Genomic DNA, 20,391 nt, shown 5'->3' with positions numbered 1-20,391 from the left:
AGTCTTAGGTTATTAAGCAGAAAAACAGATTGTCTCCAGTGTGATGAAAAGCTTGGTATGGGCTGTTACCTCTGTGTGGGCTTTATGTTTGCCTCAGAGACCTACAGGTGTTTCAGCTCCCTAATCCTATTCCTTTCTAAGTTACACACAGCTCATAAGAACTCAGAACAGAAATTGCATTTTCAGAGTGTTAAAAACAATTAATAAGTGTCTGACTAAAAAAGAAAAATCCTACATTCCCAGCAGCAAACAGTTGTTTGTCTTACCATACTGTCTGTTACATTGCCTGCTCCAGAAACCAAATACCTCATTTTATTCATATTTCTGAGGTACTTTATCCACCATAACTTAATATTTTCTTAGCACATAACTTTGTGAAATATGGTCATTTTTTCATTTCATCCCAGTTGAATGATTTTTTGTGTTTTGATTAGTCTGAAGTGAATGATGCAGTCCTTCAGTTATACACAGTTCCCTTATACATATCAAATTTAACCAAGATTTGGGACTTCAATGCAATCTATGTTTTTCTCATGGAAAACTAACAAATATGAGATGTGTCAGGATACTTGTGTCATCACAAAAGAACAAAAAGATGTTTGTGACAGGAAGTGTAGAATTCATACGTGCTAATCCAGGAGTTTAAAACCCAGATGCCAAAGTGGCAAAGTAGTGGTCATTCTTGAATCTAAGCATACTCGGTGAATATAAATGAGTACCTTCTCAAGACAAAAGCCGTCTTGCCCTAGCACACATCTACAGTCAGATTCATTGCTCCCTGGAGGGCAAACTCTCTCTTTTGACTGCAAAGAAAGCCCAGGAAGACCAGTTCGGAATTAGATGTTTAAATTTTAAGTATCTAAAACAGAGTGAGTTTTGCTTTGATTTGCAAGCAAATAATTCCAAAGTTTCAAAATTACTAAGAAAGTGACCAAGACAAACTCACAAATCCAATTACTGGATTTGGATTAAGAGGATTACAAATCCACTTAAAAACTTATCTGAAATGAGATAAGAGAAAACGCCTGCAACATATGGCTGAGCAAACATAATCAGACAGTAAAAATCTATTATTATCTACTATTATATCTAATCTCAAGATCAACTAACAGAAACGATGGTATGATGCTGGCTCTAAGACAACAGGTTTCATGTCTGGAGTAGCAACAAGACTGCAACAGGAGGAACAGTGAGGTACAAAGACCCATGGATTTTGGAAATCACTTGAGTTTTTCATACCTACATGTTATTCAGAATTGTGTGATCTCAAGTGAAGCTTTCACAAGCATTTAGGAAACACAATTCTAAAATGCAATTTATAAAATTGTCTAGATCATAACCAAAAATACTGTAGGTGTTCTCAAGACATGAAAGATAAACTGATAGATGTGCTACAGAGCACCTTTGTTGTTAAATCAGAGGAATGTTCCACAGAAGGGGCACTGGCTTTGCTTGCTGAGAAATGCCTTACATTATGTATCATCTTAGGTTGCGAAGGAAGAAATGAAAGCTCCTTATATAAGAGTCAAAAGTAGGAATAAAGATCATAACTCCTTCAACATAGTCGACAATCTGTCCAAAACTCTGTAAAAATAAAATATTTTAGGAACAGAAGGCCCAACACTTCAGAAAGACACTTAATTCATTTCAGTGAATCCATTGACATGAAAGCTTCCAACATAATGTGGGAGCTAAATCATCAGCTGGAAATGCCTGAGATGCCTGAGACGAAAAGTTCCCAAGAAAATCCAAAAAGGACTGGCAAAGCCAGCTCTCCAAATTTGCTAATGTAATTCTAGCGGCAGCTCTATTGCTACATAAGGGACTTTAAAGGTATTCTATTCAGCCATTTAAATGGAAGGCTCAGGAATTATTTTTTCAGGAGGACTCAGAATTATTTACCATCTCATGATAGTTCCAAATGTGGGAGAATGTTAATTAAACAACATGTTTCAGCTATATGGTTCTGATTTCAGTCATGACTAATTGCCCAGCTTTATGTGCTGAAAGCCAACTGTTATCTTACAGAAAGTTATTGAAGCAAGTTCAAAAATATCTCCATTTGCTCAGCCAATCTAAATATCAGATTTTTTCCAGAATCATAAAAGTTGATTTAAATTATTTTCCTGGGACTGAAAAACAATGCTGTGAGCAAGCAGGGTATTAAACATGGTTTAACTTCGCAACAGGAGAATTACAACTCAACCAGCATAAGACTCTTGTAGCACTACAGCAAAACTGATTGTCTATTGTTCCTCTCCAAAATTTTCATTGTTTGGAACTTTTTCAGATCTGTACAACATTCCTTTCTGACATATTTCAAAAACAATGTTATAATACTTATTTCTGCACTATGATTAAATTTGTCCTCTTCTAATAATGTGCAAGATATAAACTTCTGTTCTAAACTGTTATAACACCATTATTTTTGAGGCAGCTAAAGACTGTCAAAGGCCTGCGACCCTGGGTAGGTTCCCACACAGTACTGCCTAACTTCTTTTCTGGTTCTACTGTGAACATCAACATTTTTAAGGATTATTTCTGTTTCTTATATTCGAGAGAGAGAGATGGTGATTTTCTGCCACTCAAAATATTATCTACAAAATTCAGTGCAGCTCCTGAAAGGACTATAACGATCACTACATTATATCCCTTTCTTTTCCTTTTTCCTTCCCTTTCCCTCCCTTTCCCTTTCCTCTCTCCTCTTCTCGGCTGTCCTCAAACCACTCCAAACCATGTTGTTGCCTTACCTTACTGCTGTGATGGACTATGATAGTGTTTTGAGAGTAACTGTCACACAACACATCCACACAAATTTTGTCATGTTATTTACTCCATTCAGATGCAATGCAGCCTATTTTTATGGTATCTGGAAGTGTGTTGACTTTAAAGTGAACGAACTTTTATTGACAGTTGACCCAAACCTATCCCTGTCTATCATTCATTCTGGTCAGTGTGATAGGATTGCTCTGATTACAGGACTATTTTAAAAACAATGAACTAATATTAAATTATTTCTTCTTGCTACATCCTAAAACTTGCATAGTTAGACATTTATGAGCAGCTACACAAAGAATCTTTGAGCTTTGAAGTCTCTTTCCCCAAAAAACCTGCAGAAGCTCCTCATGGACTTCATCTGCAGAAAGTAGAGATTGATATGATGGGCTGAGTGAAAGGATCAGGCAGGATTCATGTACTAAAGGCCAAACACAAATCTTCTTTTTATATGACGAGCATAGATTTTGGTCCAATACTTTGTGGATAGACTTCCTCTGCCTGCCCTTTATTCAGAGAAAACACTGTAATTCAAAAGTAACAGCTGATCTTCCTCATCATAACTTCTGGGATAGATAGCACCTTCTCTGAACAGAACTGGAACACCATGTATGTTTGTTGTTGGGTTTTATTAGTCTTAAATCATAGCTCTTGTTTACTTTCTCTTGCCCATTCTTGTCATATTTGCTTCTTCAATGTCATCTTTTTCATCCTCCTCCATTCCTATGTTCCTTACACTCCCTGACATTGGCTTTATCCACACACTAACTCTGCTTCTTGCTCACTGTAAATCTTTCATCCTACTTCTGTCTGTGCACCTACTGACTCTGCTGGCGCTGACACTCTGGCACTCTGTCCTGCTCCACCTTCTCCCCCTGCTTTTCCTTCCTCTCCTCCCTCTAATGATTGCTTTCCCTAAATTCCAGTCGTTGGAGAGGTCAGGAACAGGCAGCGTCACAACCGCATGGAAAAGTGTTTCCTCTAATTCCCATTTTAAGATAATCTCTGTTGCAGATGGTAACAAGCATTACCTGGTTGAGAACTGCTAACGTGTGTTTGCTCTAAAATTAGGCAACAGAGCATAAGAGCATTAAATTGCAAAACAGAGAGAGAGACAGCAAAAATTGCCGTGTTGGTTGTTACAGCTGCTTGCCACACCTATAATTAGCATTGTCTGACAATTCCCATTCTATGGTGGTTTTTTTAGTTCTGAATACTTTGCCAGATCTCCATCACTATAGCTTAAATTTTCCAGCTGGACATCTGCTTTAAGAAACTATCAATCAGAATGGAGCAACAATGTCTAAGAATGAATTCAAAGAAAAGCCAGCTTCACTCATATTTTGCTAATGTTAAAAAAATGCAGATTAAATTTTTCTTTGAAAACCTTTATATGCCCATATTTGGGGACAGATTTTGAAGATTAACAGGGAATAGCCTGGTGTGAGAGAAGAGCCTTTTTTCACATACACAGGAGGAGAGGAGAGGAGATGGGGAAGACGGTAGGCTGGGACAGGAATCTTAAGGATTGAAGTTTGGAATTAAGACAAATGGGCCAGCATAAGAAAAGTTAGGGTGAACAGGAAAAAACTGTCCACAAAGGGCAGAAGGATCTAAGTCTATTAGTACGTAGTCCCCTTCAGAGAAGGTGACTCACCATTCTCCTGGTGTAGGAAACCCCTCAGCTCCTCTGAGTGCATTCATTAAGGAAGTGAGCATGTTCAATCAATCTAAAGGCTTCAAATGGCTTACAGAGGCATCAATGTCATTGTCATGTTGATGAAATGGCTTCTGAGTGTTTAAAAATTGCATAAAGTAGACCTCATACTGTGAACTATTTTCTACTTGCTTTTCCAAGCACTGGGGAATGATGCACAACAAACGTATCACAGAAATAAATAAATAAATAAATAAATAAATAAATAAAATAAAAAAATCTGATGCTTCAGGAAAGAATTAGGAAATAGCACAGTTGCTTCCATTACCTTATTTCATCCCCTCCCACCCCCCATGATAATATATTTGCTCTACAATATAACCTTTCAGTGCAGGCACACACAACATTAATTTTGCCAAGACCCCGTGCCTTGCTCTGCACACACAAGACCCAACTCAGAGGCTACTGGCTCTTCGGCCTTGCTTCTTTTTCTCCAGAAGCTGTAAAGTGTGTGGCAAAGTAGATTTATAACTTCCAGAAGAGAAAGGATCATTCCACAGATGAGTTCCAAGAATAAATGGATTCTATATTTGTCTTTGTTACAGACTTCCACAAAAGGTACTTTATGGGCCTGTGTTGTTTCAGAGATACGTATAACTTCCCAAGCACACGTAAAGAGCAAAGTGCCTGCGGTTAATAAACCCCCTCAACTCTGTGTTTTTCAGCCTGCCTGCTGCCTTGTTCCCAGACACCTGAACTGAGAGCCTGAGCCCCAGCTAGGCAGAACACGCAGCAGCCAGAAGACTGGGAATCAGAGGTGGCTGGACTGCCATGTCCAACCTCCCGAAACTGTGGGAAGGACTCCGAGCCTGCAAATCCTTCAGCCCCGGAGCTAGAAAGAGTAACTCCACTGAGATCCAGACGCTTCCAGTGAGTAAAGGTCTTTATGAAACCATAATAAGGAATGTACTGTGTACTTTTACCTACCTAACTGCAAAGTCATAGCTAGAGACAAAGTACTCTTCTTATTTCCTGCAGCCAAAATCACCTCTATTTCCTCCTACTGCTAACACTGGATGAACATTGCACGAGTCATCCTGTAGTAAAAACACACCTTTTTCTGCCTCTGTCAGTGCCCTGAGTCTACCAATCAATGTTGATAGGTGCTGATGAACCTCACTGGGGGCCTCTGCCCCTGCCTTGCCTGTGGCACAGGACACCAGCTCAGCTCAGCCATTGGTCGCTGCTCCAGTGATGCCACAGGAGCGACGGTCTCTGTCCCTGCCTCCTGCATGGACTTCAGATCCACTTTGCAGCTTTGTCTCCATCCCTGTCTCTGGCCCCTTCTCCTTTTCCCCCTGGATGAACACCCTGGATTGACCCTGGACCCAGGTCTTCACTCCCCCTCTCTGGGGCTGTTGATGGAGCCTGGTACCACCACCTGGCTCTGCCCACCATGCTGTCCCCATGGGAGAGGGCCCCACCAGTGAGGACACAGCCTGCACTGTGGTCGCTGTCAGCCCCAAGCTCCCCATCCCCTCCAGGGAGCCTCGCTGCTCCTTTGCACAAAGGAGAATGGTGCTAAGAAGCACACCAGGCAGCCAACATTTGGATTCACTTTTAACACACGTAGTCTCCAGGCAAGAACTAGGTCAAGCTGTGACAAGAAATCATTCTCCAGAATACCAGGTTACATAGGCACTGCCCCTGGGACACCGGGTATTTTTAAATCCTTTTTTTTTTTTCTTATTCTTCCATTTCATAAATGCTGTTCACCTTCTACTAGAATCCTCTGGTGACTCAACATCCATGAGAGTCAATGTTCCTCATTCATCTCCCACATACCTCCACATTTTGCAGAGCATGAAGTACCACTAAAGCACCTTTTACAACATACTTTGGCAGTGCTTCAGATCCCTCCGCCCCCAAACACCTTTTGCTTTCAGAAACTGTATCTGAGTTGGACACTGACACCTATAAAAAGCACTCTCTTGAGTGCCATCTGTCAATGAGTCTTCAGCAAGGCTATAAAACAAGGGCACTGACAAACACATGCCAAAACACAATGCATGTCAGTTTGAGTATTTACAAAAAATATTCCAGGTTACATAACCAGAGCAGCAGTCCTATACAGTTCCTCAGCCTCTTTTGCGTCAGCCTCCTATCAGAGCTGGCATTTGCTGTTGGCTTTGCTCCTGTTTCCGTCAGTTAGCTTTGACAAAGGGGATATCACCTGCCCCTTTGCCAGTTTTAACACCAGAGTCAAGATGCTGAGTGGCCACAGCACATGCAAACCCTATGCTGCGATGTAGTTTGAGGTAAGCAGAGATGATGTTTTCCAGGAAAAATGTATCCAAAGCAGATGTAAGCCCTCTGAACCTAAAGCATGAGAGAGTCTGTGGATTAGGCGATAGGAAAATGGCCTGATTAATTAGAATGCTTACCCCAGCTGTGCTCCTAAAATGCTATTTGACCTTGAGCTATTTGTCTTTCTGCTCACCTCCATCCTTTTGTTCTTCTCAGCTACTCCAGTTAGAAACCTTACACTTTCTCCAGATACATTATTTGACTAATCCTGTTCCCATTCCCAGCATTTTTTACATGACACGATCATCTCTAGTGACTTGGCACACTCCTGAATGGCAAATTTACACAAGGCAATGCCATGCCATGCTAACACGTGCAGCTTGGTGGTGGTGGCTGACTCCTGGAAAGGGAGTTGTGCTGTTCCTTGGCAGCAGCAGCAGTTCGTGACTCTCTGCTGGCCAACGGGCAGGTGCAGGAGGAGGTATCTGGGTATCTGACAGTTGCCAAAATATCTACTTCCAGTCATCTCCAGGACAGACAGGAGGCTGGGTTTTGTTATGTGTACCACTTGGATGTAGCTGCAGTACTGCTAGCAGCTTCCAGCTCGAGGATGCTGGTGGCGGCTGACTGCACCGGTACCTGTCTGTAAGACAGGTCACTGCTCTGAAAGAAGACCTGCCGTGTTTCCAACATCAGTCTGCCCCTGTCCCGCCACACAGGACTTGTGAGCCCAGTGCAAGCTCGTTTGGCGCTAGCCAAGGAGGGCAGGCACTGCCTGGCACTGCGTGGTGCAGCCATACTCCCACCTTCACCTGGGAGGCCCTGGAAAAGACTGTTCTCACAGGGACCGGGCAGGCACAGAGCATGGGGGAAGCCACAGGGGAAAAGGCTACTGTAATCTCGGCAGCAGAGCACTGTGGGGAAACGTGGTACAGAAGTGGCAGCTAGTGACAGCAGGCAGTCAAGTGGCTGAAATAGTCAGGAAATTTGACTAATGATCTCGAGTGCCGAATCCATTTCCAAAAATCCCACGGGAAACTCTTGAAAATAACTGTCTTGCTGAAGACAGTGAAGAAGACAGTTGTGTAGTTCCCTGTCTTTTCTGACTGCAAGGAATTAATGACTTCATTTTTATTCAGATTCTTAATACCAAATGGGCAAGGAAGGAGTCATGAGGCAGAACAACTGTGAAAGCTGCCTCTACAGAAGCATTTATTACCCGTATCGTTTTCTCCACTGGCTTCACAAGGAGAAAAGCCATCACTGGGAAAAAGAGACAAATCACTAGGTTGGCATCTGCAGGTCCCAAGACCTTTTCTCAGTGAAATGAATAATGCTAGTGAGAGGATATTATATGCAATGACATGTCTCCGTCTGTCACTATATCCAGCAATTCATGTCTGGGAGTAGAGCAGGGATGAAGATAGCTCATTCAGAGCAAAGCAGATGAAAAACTTGAGTTATAATCTGAGATTTTAGGCCATATAGTATAAAATCAACTATTCGAAACAGAATGGGCAAGTAATTACAGCACACTCTTCCAATGGACTATTTTGCCTTTATTTCAGAGTTTCTCTTTCCTTAAATAGAGCTTCCAAAATACTTTAGATATTTGAGGATTTACAGCTTCTTTCATCTCCTGTTTTATTTAGAATCTTCTCAGAAGAGCATCAACAATAAGGAGTCGAAAAGAGAAGATTAACTGGGAATTTAACCACGATTCCCAAAATGGAAAAGGAAGAGATAATAGTCTTGTTTCCTCACATGAAAGGTCCCAGGAGGGAAGGCAGTGGGCTTAAAAAAGAAAAAAAAAAAAAAAAACCCTCTTCCTTCCAAGACATTTTTCAGTTTTTCCCTTATTTTTTTCAGGCCAAAATACTGTCAACATCAAATCATTCTCCCCAGCATTTTTTCCTTAAAACAGCATTTTCTAGTGGAAAACTTCTTCTGTCAAAACATCGTGACCAACTCTATTCAGTGGCTCCTGTTGCTGTGGAGACCTTCTCAAGGTTATAAACAGAGTATTAAGAATAATATTTTCTCAGCCAAGCTGCTCCTTGCTTACCCAGCAAAGGAGCTGGTCAAATCACTGCTCCCAAGAGCATTCACCTGTCAGGCGGGAGGGGCAGGGAAGTCTGAAGTGGGGATTGCAACATTTTCCAGGCAGATTGAGTCACTTCGTGAGATTCTTAACCTACTTACAAACAGTTATTTCTGACTTTATTTTTTATTTTTCCTTCCTTTTCTAGATAAAGATATCTGGAAATATCTAGGCCATGAGTAAACATTTGATAATGTTTTCCTGTAAAGGTAATGTGCCTAACTCTCCAGTCCTCTGCCTGCATTTTAAGCTGCACCTTTGCCATTGCCATTCATGCAGACAACCCCCCCTTATGCCTGTCTGGAGTCCCACACACTGTATAGCATTATTGTTCAGACTCAGAGCTGTAAGAATAAGTCCACGTATCTGTTGATTTTTCCCCTGGAGAAAAAGAAAAAAAAAAAATCTTGTCTTTTTATGCCTTCAGTTTGTATGGCTTTTATCTCTGTCTATTTTTAGAGAGCAGGGAACGGCTGACAACAGACAGCTGTTGATACCAGGTGGTACTGGGTGAGAACCAGGCTCCAAGGATGATATTTTTTTTTTTTTTTTGAGTAGTGCTTCAAATCTGAACCTTCAAAGTATAGATCATGCCCGTCTAGACTCTTAGATATTAAGTTTCTCAAACAATGACACGGTCCTGCCTGTGTTTGTACACGCTGGTGTACACACCCCTTTACTCAAGTAACAGTCACGAGCTGCATCACCCCTGACCTGACAGAACTGGTGAAGTGGGGTGTTCGGTGCAGTGTGCCCGGCAGGAGTTACTCTGGGACAGATCTGCTCACCAGCAGGCAAGAGCTCTCTTCACACTGCAATACAGGACAGACTCAGCTTCTGCTTTCATTCATTAATAAGAGACTTTCTTACAGCTGCCTTTCTGAATCCAGAGATCCCTTGTTCTCTCTCTTTCTTCACAGCATAGTTTTAATGCAGATTCTTGATTATCAGCTCCAAAAATAGCTCCTTCCCACCTACCAGAGAATTGTCTTCAGTACTCCTTGCCCTAAATTCACCCAGTCCCACTCTTTCTGGTCTACAGTTCTTCAAAAGTATGGTAAATTCTCATCAGACCAAACAGGAAATGGATCAAAAAGTGCCATAGGACATTAGGCACTCATCCAGTATAAATTCCACTCTGCTGGTTCAGATGCAATAAAACATTTTTTATGGATTAATTTTGCGCGGGCAGATTTTACGCCAGATCAAGCTCTACCCACCTTCGCATGGCCAAGTAAAGCCTGAACAAACACACGAGGCCAGCACCCACACAAAATGGCGCCCAACAGAAACACGGTCTTGCGCCCAGCCGCCACCTGGCTCGGGTCTGTACTGCTGGCTGACCCGGGGGGCAATGTGGGGCAGGAACAGCCACAGTACCAAGGCCTGGGGGAATTCATGCTCCACACAGAAGGGGAAGGTTCTCCCCCGGATTACGGGATGATGACTTGCTCCATGGAAACTGCCGCTTGGTGGAGCAACTTCTGCTTTTCTACCCAGCAGCAGCTTTGGTTTGCTTTCCTCCCAAGGGTGCAGGGCAGGGCCCGCACCCCAGCAATGCAGGCTAACTGGTTGTACCTTGAGGGTTTGGCCTCAGCCCTCTGAAGTAGGGCAGTTTCATCACCCTAATGAGGGGTGGACTGGACCACTCCTTAGTGACAATATCTGAACTCTTCAGAGCAGACTACTCACAATGATTAACAGAGTCTGTCATTCCACTTGCAAAGCTATTGATGATAGGTTATCATTCCTCAAACATGTCTTTATGTTGGAGAATTTTTAGCTACCTCTGGCTTTATAGCTTCCCCAACCTTTGGCCATGCTATGCTTAAGCAATTCAATAAAAATGACTGCTTCAGCAACAACTGAAGATAGGAAGTAGAGAATAATCAGTTTGCTTTCAAGACCTAAGTGCCCAATAGTGGAATAAAATACTTTAATCTCTTCACAGAGTGCACCTGGAAAGCTCTCACAGTGGCCTTACTGAGAAAAGCATCAGTTAAGCAGTGGTTGTGCAGGGCTCAGGTTCCTTTCAAGTACGGCCAGCGAGGCACTACAGAGGCAGCAAAACGGCCTTGCTCTTTCTAAACAAGATGGGAAATCTGAGATCGTGGTTCCAGAGTAACAAATTTTTGGCAGGAACATCCCATCCAGAACTCCACCTTTACCTCCCATTGGCCAAGCAGGTCCTTCACAGCTGCCCTGTGAAATGCTACCCCTGATCCATGACTTCTGAGACCCTGCTGTGACCTCCACCAAGGAGCCAATCCCAGTTAAAAACAAAACAAAGGTTATTTTTTAACATGTGTTAGTTCTTTGATCTGGTTCGTGATTTCTGTGTTGGCTGAGGGGCTATTTCTCTGTAGTACAGGGGAAGGAAACTGTATCTGGAGGTTGGAGGGTTAGCAAACAGCAACCCCTTTATGTGGCACTACCAACAGATGCCACATACTGTGGAACCACAGCCTGAGGTCTTAACCTCTATGAGGTCTGACTTCTTGGGGGAAAAAAAAAAAAAACTCTTAAGAAAAAAAAATCATGCCATTTTGTGGTGTCTTGATAGGTTTGAATGTGGCACCCTTGCTGAACTACTAAATGCTGCTGGCTGTGTTGCTTGGTAAATTACACCTCCAATTTGTAATGATTTTGAGAACTGTCTCTTGATCAAGACTTCCTTTGTAAAAGAAGAGCTTTTCTCTAAATTACAAATACTTATGTCAATGGGAGCAATGTCAGGGAAACTGTGAGGAGAAATCGAGAGATACTTAGGAGCAGCTTGAACACGATGGAAAAGGGGATCATAAAAACCTAAGTTTGTTTCAATAAATAATAACAGAAAATTGTTAAGCAAGTAGGTGTTCTTCAAAGAAATCAGCATAGTGACCAAAATGCTCTTCAACCATAATATGATCTAGAAAAAACAAATAGGTAAACTGCATGTACAGTCCTTTCTACAATCCCAGAACTATTGGGCATTAGTTTATCACTATTCATCATGTTTGCCTAAAGCTTTGAATTCAGCTGTATGATCATTATAAAAAGGCACTGGTCTGTAATGACTACACTCAGCAGATGATAAATTTTGCTGTGGGATTTCCTATCTCCAATGTATGTCATTTGACTAAGGTCAAGAAAAAGTGAAGATTTTTACACCAGCCCATCTTTTTCACATCTTTATTGAAGAAATAAATCTGCCTTTAGCTGTGTGCACCTGTATTCAAAAACACAACAAAACCAGGAAATCAATCTTCAGTGTTACCCAACAAAGAGTATCTACTTGTTCAAATCTGTCAGTTTTTGTAGGTCACTGAAAAATAATCAGGGAAGTGAAAGCGTAAAAGAGTGAGCTTGTGTTCTGAACATGTCCTGTGCATTAAATTCTTTGAATATTCCTGCTTGAACTCCACTCTGTAACAGTCTTGTTAGAATAGTTTATGAGTCATTAATTCACCTTGTCAATATTGTCAGAAGAGTTTTTCCCTGTAGCTTGCCAGTCATTCCTTGTTCAGAGAAAAGAAAAATGTGTCACAGTTGCAATAACCCCACTACATGGCTGTCAGTTGCCTTCATATCTGTGCTGACAATTGCTGTGTGGTTTGCCCTGCAAATTTTCCTGTCAGCTGCCCTGACCATATTTCTGAGATCTGGAAATTCTTGTGTCCACATAGGACTCTTCAGGTGGAGCAACTGAGACCTGCAGACAGACTAGCGTGAAAGAACAGTGCTTGAATCAAGGATGAGAAAGAGCCTCCCCTGTAGGGAGTTGGCTCCAGCCATCCACAGCCTATATGCTGATTTCTAGGCACCAGTGGCCATCTACTCCATTTTTGAAGAGTGAACTTGGAAACAGGATATGAAAGAGGATATGAATTCTCATTTGGTCTAGGCACACTCCTGCAACCCAGTATTAGCTAGGAGAAAGAAGTGGGGTTCACACTGTGCAATTCACCACTTTGTGTTTGGTATTTTAGGTAGCTGCAGACTGCTTTGCATCTTAATCTGAGACACCCTTCTGTGCCTTTCCATGTATTGCACCAGAGCCATGGGGTCAAACAGCAGGCTGTGAATTCCACCCTGGGAGCCAGGACCCTACCAGGTAAGCATCACTTTGACAGTGCTGAAGTCTCCCCATAGATGTAGCCATCAGGGCCTAGTCTGTGCCAGAAATAAATGACTATATTACTTTCAGCTGGTAAAGCTGCAGTAATAAATCCACAAGTTATTTTTCTGTTAGTTGTGTCAAGTAGCTTACAGCTACTCCCTGTGCTCCCTCCAGGCCAGATTTGTTCCCTTTTGATACCAAGGCATTTGCAAGTCATATTCTTCAGGGTCATAAGCTTCCCTAATGATTAAATTAACAGCATGAAATTCCAGTGTGTAGGACAGACAAAACTGGACTTTGGAAAAACACTGTCTTTTTTTGTCCGTGGGAAAAAGTGCTATAGGCATCATCCCACATGGAGTTGTTTTCTGGTTCATTTCATTGATCCGTCTGTCTAGCTTTGTGATTTTTGGATAAAATATATATATATATAATTACAGAGAAAAACTGTCATTCAGAACAAACTGAAATACTTTGGTTAAGGATATGAATTTTTTGACTGTGTTACATTTCACACTAACCCAGACAAAAAATAAAAGCCAATCTGTGCTTTCCAAAGATTACATAACCTTGCAGAAATAAAAGATGTTACTGCACATTTGAGAAATAAATATTGAAGATATACCTCTATTTGTGCATATGAAAATATTTACTGTGTTTTATCCATGTTCAGTGATCAAACAATTTCCTTCCATTTCAGAAGAGCACCCAGCAATAAGAGGAGGAGACCAACCACGCTCAGAAGCCCGCGTCAATCTTTATACTTGCATATGATAAAGACAGCCACATGAAAGGATAAGGGCATCAACTGGTTGATGATAGAGACTTAAGCCTCCTAAATCACATGGCAAAGATAAATTAGAACTATCTGCCACCTACATCAGATGGTGAAGGAGGCAGGAACACAATGCTCTGGATACCAATTAGTAGCATAATGGAGCCAGTATCTCATGTTCTAGTGTGTCAAATTCCAGCAGTGCCAGTGAGATCAGAACAGAAGTCACAGCAAGGTCACCACAATCTGTCAGCAGGACAGCTTCAGCTAAGTACCACATCCTAATCCCTGTCTGTTGAGAATCTAGTGGAGGAGAAATGCCTGTAGTTAGAAAGAAACCTAAAATGATACCTGCCAAGGGCATCAGGCTAAAAGATTAATTGTGCTGTAGAATACAGTAAAACACAGTTAATTTTAAATGAGCACTTTTTGTTTTGATACAGGAATGGCTGAAGTCTGTTTATCCACAGAAATGGCAAGGGCATCAGCAGTATGGCAGAGGGAACACAGACACCTTCAAATGGCAAACAACCTTTTCTAGTTCCTGCTTGGAGGAGCTACCTCTCTATGGAAAGGTGACTGTGCCCATACTCACCCCTTTGGTGGCTCATCCTCAGGAGTTAGTCAGTTCAAGATGTAGCAATTGTACTAAAAGTACTGTACAAATATTAATGGGTTTATCCTCCTAGCATCCCTTTCAGGCAGAGAAATAATGCACCTGCTGTGCAGTGCATGAAGCACAAAGCAAAAACCCTTGTATATTATTTTGCCAGTCCTCAAGGTAATTAATCAGAGCTTACCCATGTGTTTTAGCCTACCCTGCTACAGTATGGTCACACTCATAACGTTAGCATACTGTTTCATGCCTACCCTGAGGCTGCATGTAGCCACAGCAGGCAATACAGCTGCCAGAGCAAAGGCAGCAAGGAACACGATTTCTCCAACACGCTCAGAGTGCCTGGAAAGTAGGATGAAGTGGCATGTTTGGGCTGCGGTTCTTGGGTTGTTGCTTTGTATGCAGATAGAATCCTTATGTGCATGTTACAAAAATAAACACTTTTTTTTCCACGTGCACTGAAAATCCTTGATGCTATAAAAAGTAGCTTCCCTAATTTGGTCAAAGTATGTGCAAATATAATAGAGAGAATAACCCACTCCTAGGGATTAGAAGTCTTATTAGTTCTATCTTTGTTCTTCTTGAGGTCCATTGGCTCCTGTTGTTTGTTCATTCTGTTATTAATCTTCTGCCTGCTGAGAATTTTTCTTAGAGGGACTTATTCCCAGGGAAGAAGTTGGGAGTTAATTTTAACTTCTACTTATTCAAAACAGTTGCTGAAGGAGGTGGGTAGGCCAATTATTAGAAGACTCAATAAACCAGTGGTGGTTACGCTGTGCCCTTTCCAGATTTCAGCAACCTTCCAGCATGGTGTCTCATTCAGGTAAAGTTTCACTTTGCAGCTGGCCTGATCCAACAGCATACTGCTGCTACAGGGGGTGGGCTGCCTCCTCCGTCATTCCTTTCTGCACATTCCTGCTCCATACCTTGCATGGCTTGGCAGCTCAGCTGGGCTGATCTGGCTCACCAAATCCTCAGAAGAATATTCACTTTCTTGGGTTGAGTTAGTTCTTTGTGGGCTTGGTGAGGTGAACTGGCCAAGGGTAAGACAAGTGCCAGAAAAGAAGGTGGTGGGATCTGAGCAGCTCAAGATGGGAGGTAAAGTAGAAAAAGGGAGAGAGGGAGAAGTGAAAGAAACTAGTCTTTTTTCACATGACAGTGACCATTACAACAGCTGAGCCATGCTGCAAGACCTCATCCTTAAACAACAGAAGAAAAAACAATTTATCTATGGTGTGACACCTTCCATTGGTATCATGGAAATGTTTCTTTGTTTTACACTGAAGGAGCTCAGTTAATTGAGTGACTAGACAGGGACTGCAAGCTACAGAAGCAGACGAGATGTTTATCTGACAGAAGAATTACTGCCTATAAGTCTTAGCAAGTGAAAAATTCTGTCTTATTCCTCTCCAGAAAGAAACTAAAATCAACCAGGCAATAATCTGGTGCACAATAATACACATGATGTCTAAACGGGCAAGTGGTCTGAACAGGTAGGGACAACACGCAACCACCTGGCAGTTTTGATCTGATCAAGGGGTGACCACTATGTTTTAAGTCTACAACTAATTAACCGGCTAAGAAGTGCAATTTCCCTCTTTTTTTCTCCATATGCCAGCTATTTTGAAGTGCACAAATGAAAAAGGGATCCCAGAAATAGGTAGAAAAAAGTAGCACTTAAAACCCTAGCAAAGTCACACTTCCCTTCAGCCCCTTTATCTCTTCTCCACACTGATCTTTAGATCCCCCAACCCTCTGGTCAAACAGGAGCAGGTTGATATTTGGTGTTCCTTCTGCACTGTTAAAGTAGCAGTTTTTGTTCTCTACAGCTCAGACCATCATCGGCTGGGCACCTGATGGGTTCCTGCAGGTAAGCAACTGGTATGCAGAACTTCTATGGATTCTTCTATGGATTTCTAAGGGCCACTTAAAATGTAGAGAAGAATGAAAATGAAGAGATTAGAGGCAGGTCCTGATAATATATGCTAAGCAAAGGTTTTAAGTCTCCCGTTTCTGGCCAACGATGCGAAGAAAGAGTCAGCACAGGTAAGTAGTACATAGGAATGACTGCCAGAAGACTTCTGGAAGGTGTTAAAAGACTGATTACCTCAGTGTGAGTACACTCCTTCACTGAATCCACCTGGCACTAACAGCTGATACAAAGCCACCTCAAGCTAGCTTGTGACAGTGCTTTCATTTGTGGCCTCTGACAGTGGCATTAGATTCAACAATGCATCCCATGTGGAAGGGGAAAACCCAGGTTACATGCAGAATTAGCACATAATGAAGAAAGGACCTGATGCTAGAATCTCTCCTAGTCGCTGAGTCTTCCCGCATTAGAAAGACGGAGGAGCAGAGCAGTGATATTCCTGTCACAGTGCTCAGACTAATTGAAAAGTGAGGCAATCAATTGTTAATTTCATAGCTTCTCTAGTTCCTATAAAAGGACAACTTTATCATAATCCATTCATGAGAGATTTCTCACTGGACCAGCACAGATCAATTCTTATGCCATTGCACTTTCACAAGGAATTAAAATCAGTAACACAGGAAGTCTGAGTAAGTGAGTATGAAAAACCATCAATAGCAGGGATAACACCATAGCGTAACACTCATCCACCGTGAGCAGCTCCCACCAGAGGAAAGATGTAATTTATAGCTGCTTCACTCTCAATTATGAAGACTGACGAATGAAGAAAGACTTCCTGCATTTGTGCTGGTATCTCTTTCCTGATGAAGCTATTGGAATCGAATACCGATCACTTGACAGGCTCTTCTTTAGACATACTCAGCAATTCATTTACTACTTAAAAGCTAGCTGATGCTGCCAAAATAAATGAGATTTTGGCAAATAACTTAAGACTAAGAATCTTCCCTCTAAGTTTAGCGCACACTGTGTTCTATTGTTTACCACAGTGGACATTTATTGGATGGACTAAAATCCTAATATAGTAGGAACATATTTCAACATAAAATGCCTACCATAAAGTTATTAATATAAACCTATTTTTGAGAGGCTAAGGAGACCAGACAAGCAAAGCCTTCTGAAAATAATGGATGACTTCAGAGTGTGACACCAGCTATGTGCAGCTCACTCTGGTATATGGTTACACTGGTTATGTATTTTGCACAATAGGTCTCATGATAGGTAAGAGGATGTATCCACATTGAATGGTGTCAATTTTGGCTTCTGCACCATTACAGAAAACTGCTCAGCTGACCAGAATTATGTTGTTTGTGTAAATCAATCCCTCACAGAGGATGCCAAAAGGCAATTTACTTTGTGGGTAGCAAGTGTAAGTGCACTGATCAGTGCACAAGTATCCCACTGATCCATAAACCTCCCTTGTTTCCCCTGTTCACAGTCTGTCATTTTAACCAACCGCATCAGCAGGTAAGCAAGATAACTCCAGGACAGAGCCCAGAAATATGCCTGAAGATGGAGAAGTTTAAATCCAGGGCTGGGAACCAGGAATTCTCAGCCGTATTCCCTCTTCTACTGCATGGTGAAAGGTCACATGGCAAGTCATTACAAAGCACCATGCCTCCTGAAAAACAGATAGCTCATCTTCCTGAAAAAGAAAGCAGTTGGATTACCTAGTAAAGAAAAGTACTGAGAACATTAATTAGGGAACTATTTTTTCTGATCTCGATTTCAGTCTGCCCTATTCATTATATGATGATGAGTCCATCACTGGCAAAGAGAATTTTACATAAGCAAGGAGAGAGAATATTAGAACATAAACCTCACTTCCAAATCATAGCCTTTTTCTTGTATTTTCTTTTTTCTCCCCCTGTAAGATTAACAGAATCCAACCATTGTAGTTCATGGATGAGGGACTTAAAATACTCCAGAACAGAACAGGTCACATGTTTCAGTGAATGAAACCAAGTAGGAAAAAAAAATAAAATAGAAGACTCACATATGCCTCAGTAGAGAGAGTCAGAAGAAACACAGCAGCTATAGAGGAAAATTAAAAATAGTAAAGAGAAGCCCAGTGACTAAAAATGTGAGTTATGAAACAGACTCTCAGCACATATGAATGAATGCTTTGGCTTTCACAATGAAAAATGAAGTCCTTTCATTTCAAGATGCAGTTTTAGAACGATTGTTAAAAAAAAAAAAGTGTTTATATCAATAATTACTGCTTTCCTCATGTGAGCAAATGCATTTCTCCTTTAGTTTGCTGATCTTTAGTGACAATGCCAACTTAAACAATTCCCACCTTCTTCCCACCAAACACAGTTTGATCCTATTCTCTTCTTCTTGAGGGCGCAGGCTTGGGAGGCCCTGGAGTAAACAGGTTTGAGGTTGACTACATCTCCAATTCCCACTTGAACCCTGCTTTTTTCAGCTGGATCATTCCACAGATGGACAAAGAGCAAACTGGGAGACTAGAATAAGCTGCCTGGAAGATGGGCTGGTGTCCAGAAGGTGCTTAAACAGACTTGCCATCAAATACCTTAACTCATGCTCAAAAACCACTTTGTTTTAGCATTACCTTGCTCTGCCGCCCCAAGAAGCAGTCCAGTATACCATGGGTCCACCTGCTCTTTCCCATCCTGAGTCTCCATTTCCTTTTAGCAGAGAAAGATGTTTTTCGTGGCCTTACAATAAACAGGACTGGGGAACTTACCCAGCTGAAAAGTAGATTTTGCCTTTGTTTTGCTCAAGTTAGTTTTTGAGGGATGCATCCTCCACATATCGCACCTCATATGCACAAAGACAAGGGCACTTGCAAGTGCCTGGGAAAAGGAACCAGAAGACTGAATCCGTCTGAGGCTGGCTTAGCCAGTTTGTGTGGCCATTGATCTACAGTGCTGCAAGCCCAAAGCTGTCCTTTGTAGCTATGCAGCCACTTGTTTGCTTTAATTGTGTACACAACAAGAATGCAATAGAATGAAGTAGCAACCCACAAATAAATAAACCACCTCTCATGTTTACTCCAGTCACTTCCAATTAATTTGATAATTTCTTAATGTGATCTTCCACTCTGAAAATAGACACCTGTGGAGCCTTATCGCTCAGGGTCATTTGTAATTAATTGGATTTCAGTCAGCAAAAACGATCAGGTAATCCAGTCAAGTCACCTATAGAAACATCCACAAGGAGACAGAATTTGCATGAAGTCTGAGAGGATGACCCACCACTCTTGCCTTTTTTAATGCTACTACCTCTCTCTCTAAAATCCAGAAAGAGGGAAAGCAAGGAAAATTTTCCTAGTATGCTGATAGAAAAGACCATTCAGGAGAGCCCATCTATCAGCCTGGCACATCAAAGCACTAAGAGTTAGCAAGGGCAAAGTAGTTGCATTGCTGAAAAACAACATAATTCTTCACAGTTGGCAGAGGAGTCCGTCCAAATGCAAAGAGGAGAGACAGAAAAGCTGTTCTTTGATCTAGCCTAGGTAAAGGGAATTTGAAAATATGAGGTGGACAAGTTCCCATGATCTTATGAAAGCAACAGCTCACAATGTGTTGGGCAAATGGGACAAACAGCTCTGCCAGTGCAGGGCAGAGAACTGGACAAAGCAGACAGAGCTGGCACGGGTCCTGCAGCCTGATCTGAGCCAGGTTGTGAGCCTGAGGTCTCGCACCCAGCCACCGTGACAAGCCATGCTCTGTGTCCTCCACGGGTGCCATCATCCCCTTCCTCCCTGTCTGCTCCTGCCCTTACATCAGCTGTCACATGCATGCAGCCAGGGGCTAATTCATAACAACTGGATGATCCAAATGAGGGCTCATCAATATATTTGAAAGGCAGAACCACTATTTTCAACAGCAATGTGGTCTTAAGCTCACTGTGAAACCATAGCTGAGTCCACAGCAGATGTCTGAACACCAAAAATAGCCTATAATATTTACAATATGATTGCAACTTACTCTTCCTCTGCAAGGAAATGATCTGGGATTTTAAGAAAGGCAGACCGTTTTTTTCCTGTAAATGTCTAATAATGGTAAGCTTCTCCTGTCCTAAAGCCTGCTGATCTGAAACCATAGCATATGTCTGAACGTCTACCAAATGACTGATCAGCCAGCAGCCTGACTGACTTAAATA

The 20,391-nt window shown here is 41.9% G+C and overlaps 1 long non-coding RNA gene across 1 annotated transcript in view; it reads left to right on the top strand.

Annotated features, from left to right (window-relative positions):
• The window catches only part of LOC310900360, a 34,626-nt gene extending 15,966 nt beyond the window's left edge, over positions 1 to 18,660 (top strand). The window contains exons 2-4 of the long non-coding RNA XR_014585087.1: positions 5,158 to 5,362; positions 12,812 to 12,936; positions 13,643 to 18,660. This is a non-coding gene — a long non-coding RNA (uncharacterized lncRNA). The remainder of the gene's footprint in view (positions 1 to 5,157; positions 5,363 to 12,811; positions 12,937 to 13,642) is intronic.
• Positions 18,661 to 20,391: the final 1,731 nt, after the last annotated feature.

This window comes from Anser anser (genome assembly GCF_964211835.1).
Source record: "Anser anser genome assembly, chromosome: 1".
Classification (NCBI taxonomy): domain Eukaryota; kingdom Metazoa; phylum Chordata; class Aves; order Anseriformes; family Anatidae; genus Anser; species Anser anser.
Note: the sequence above shows the minus strand (reverse complement) of the source record. Positions and strands in the feature narration are given on the sequence as shown.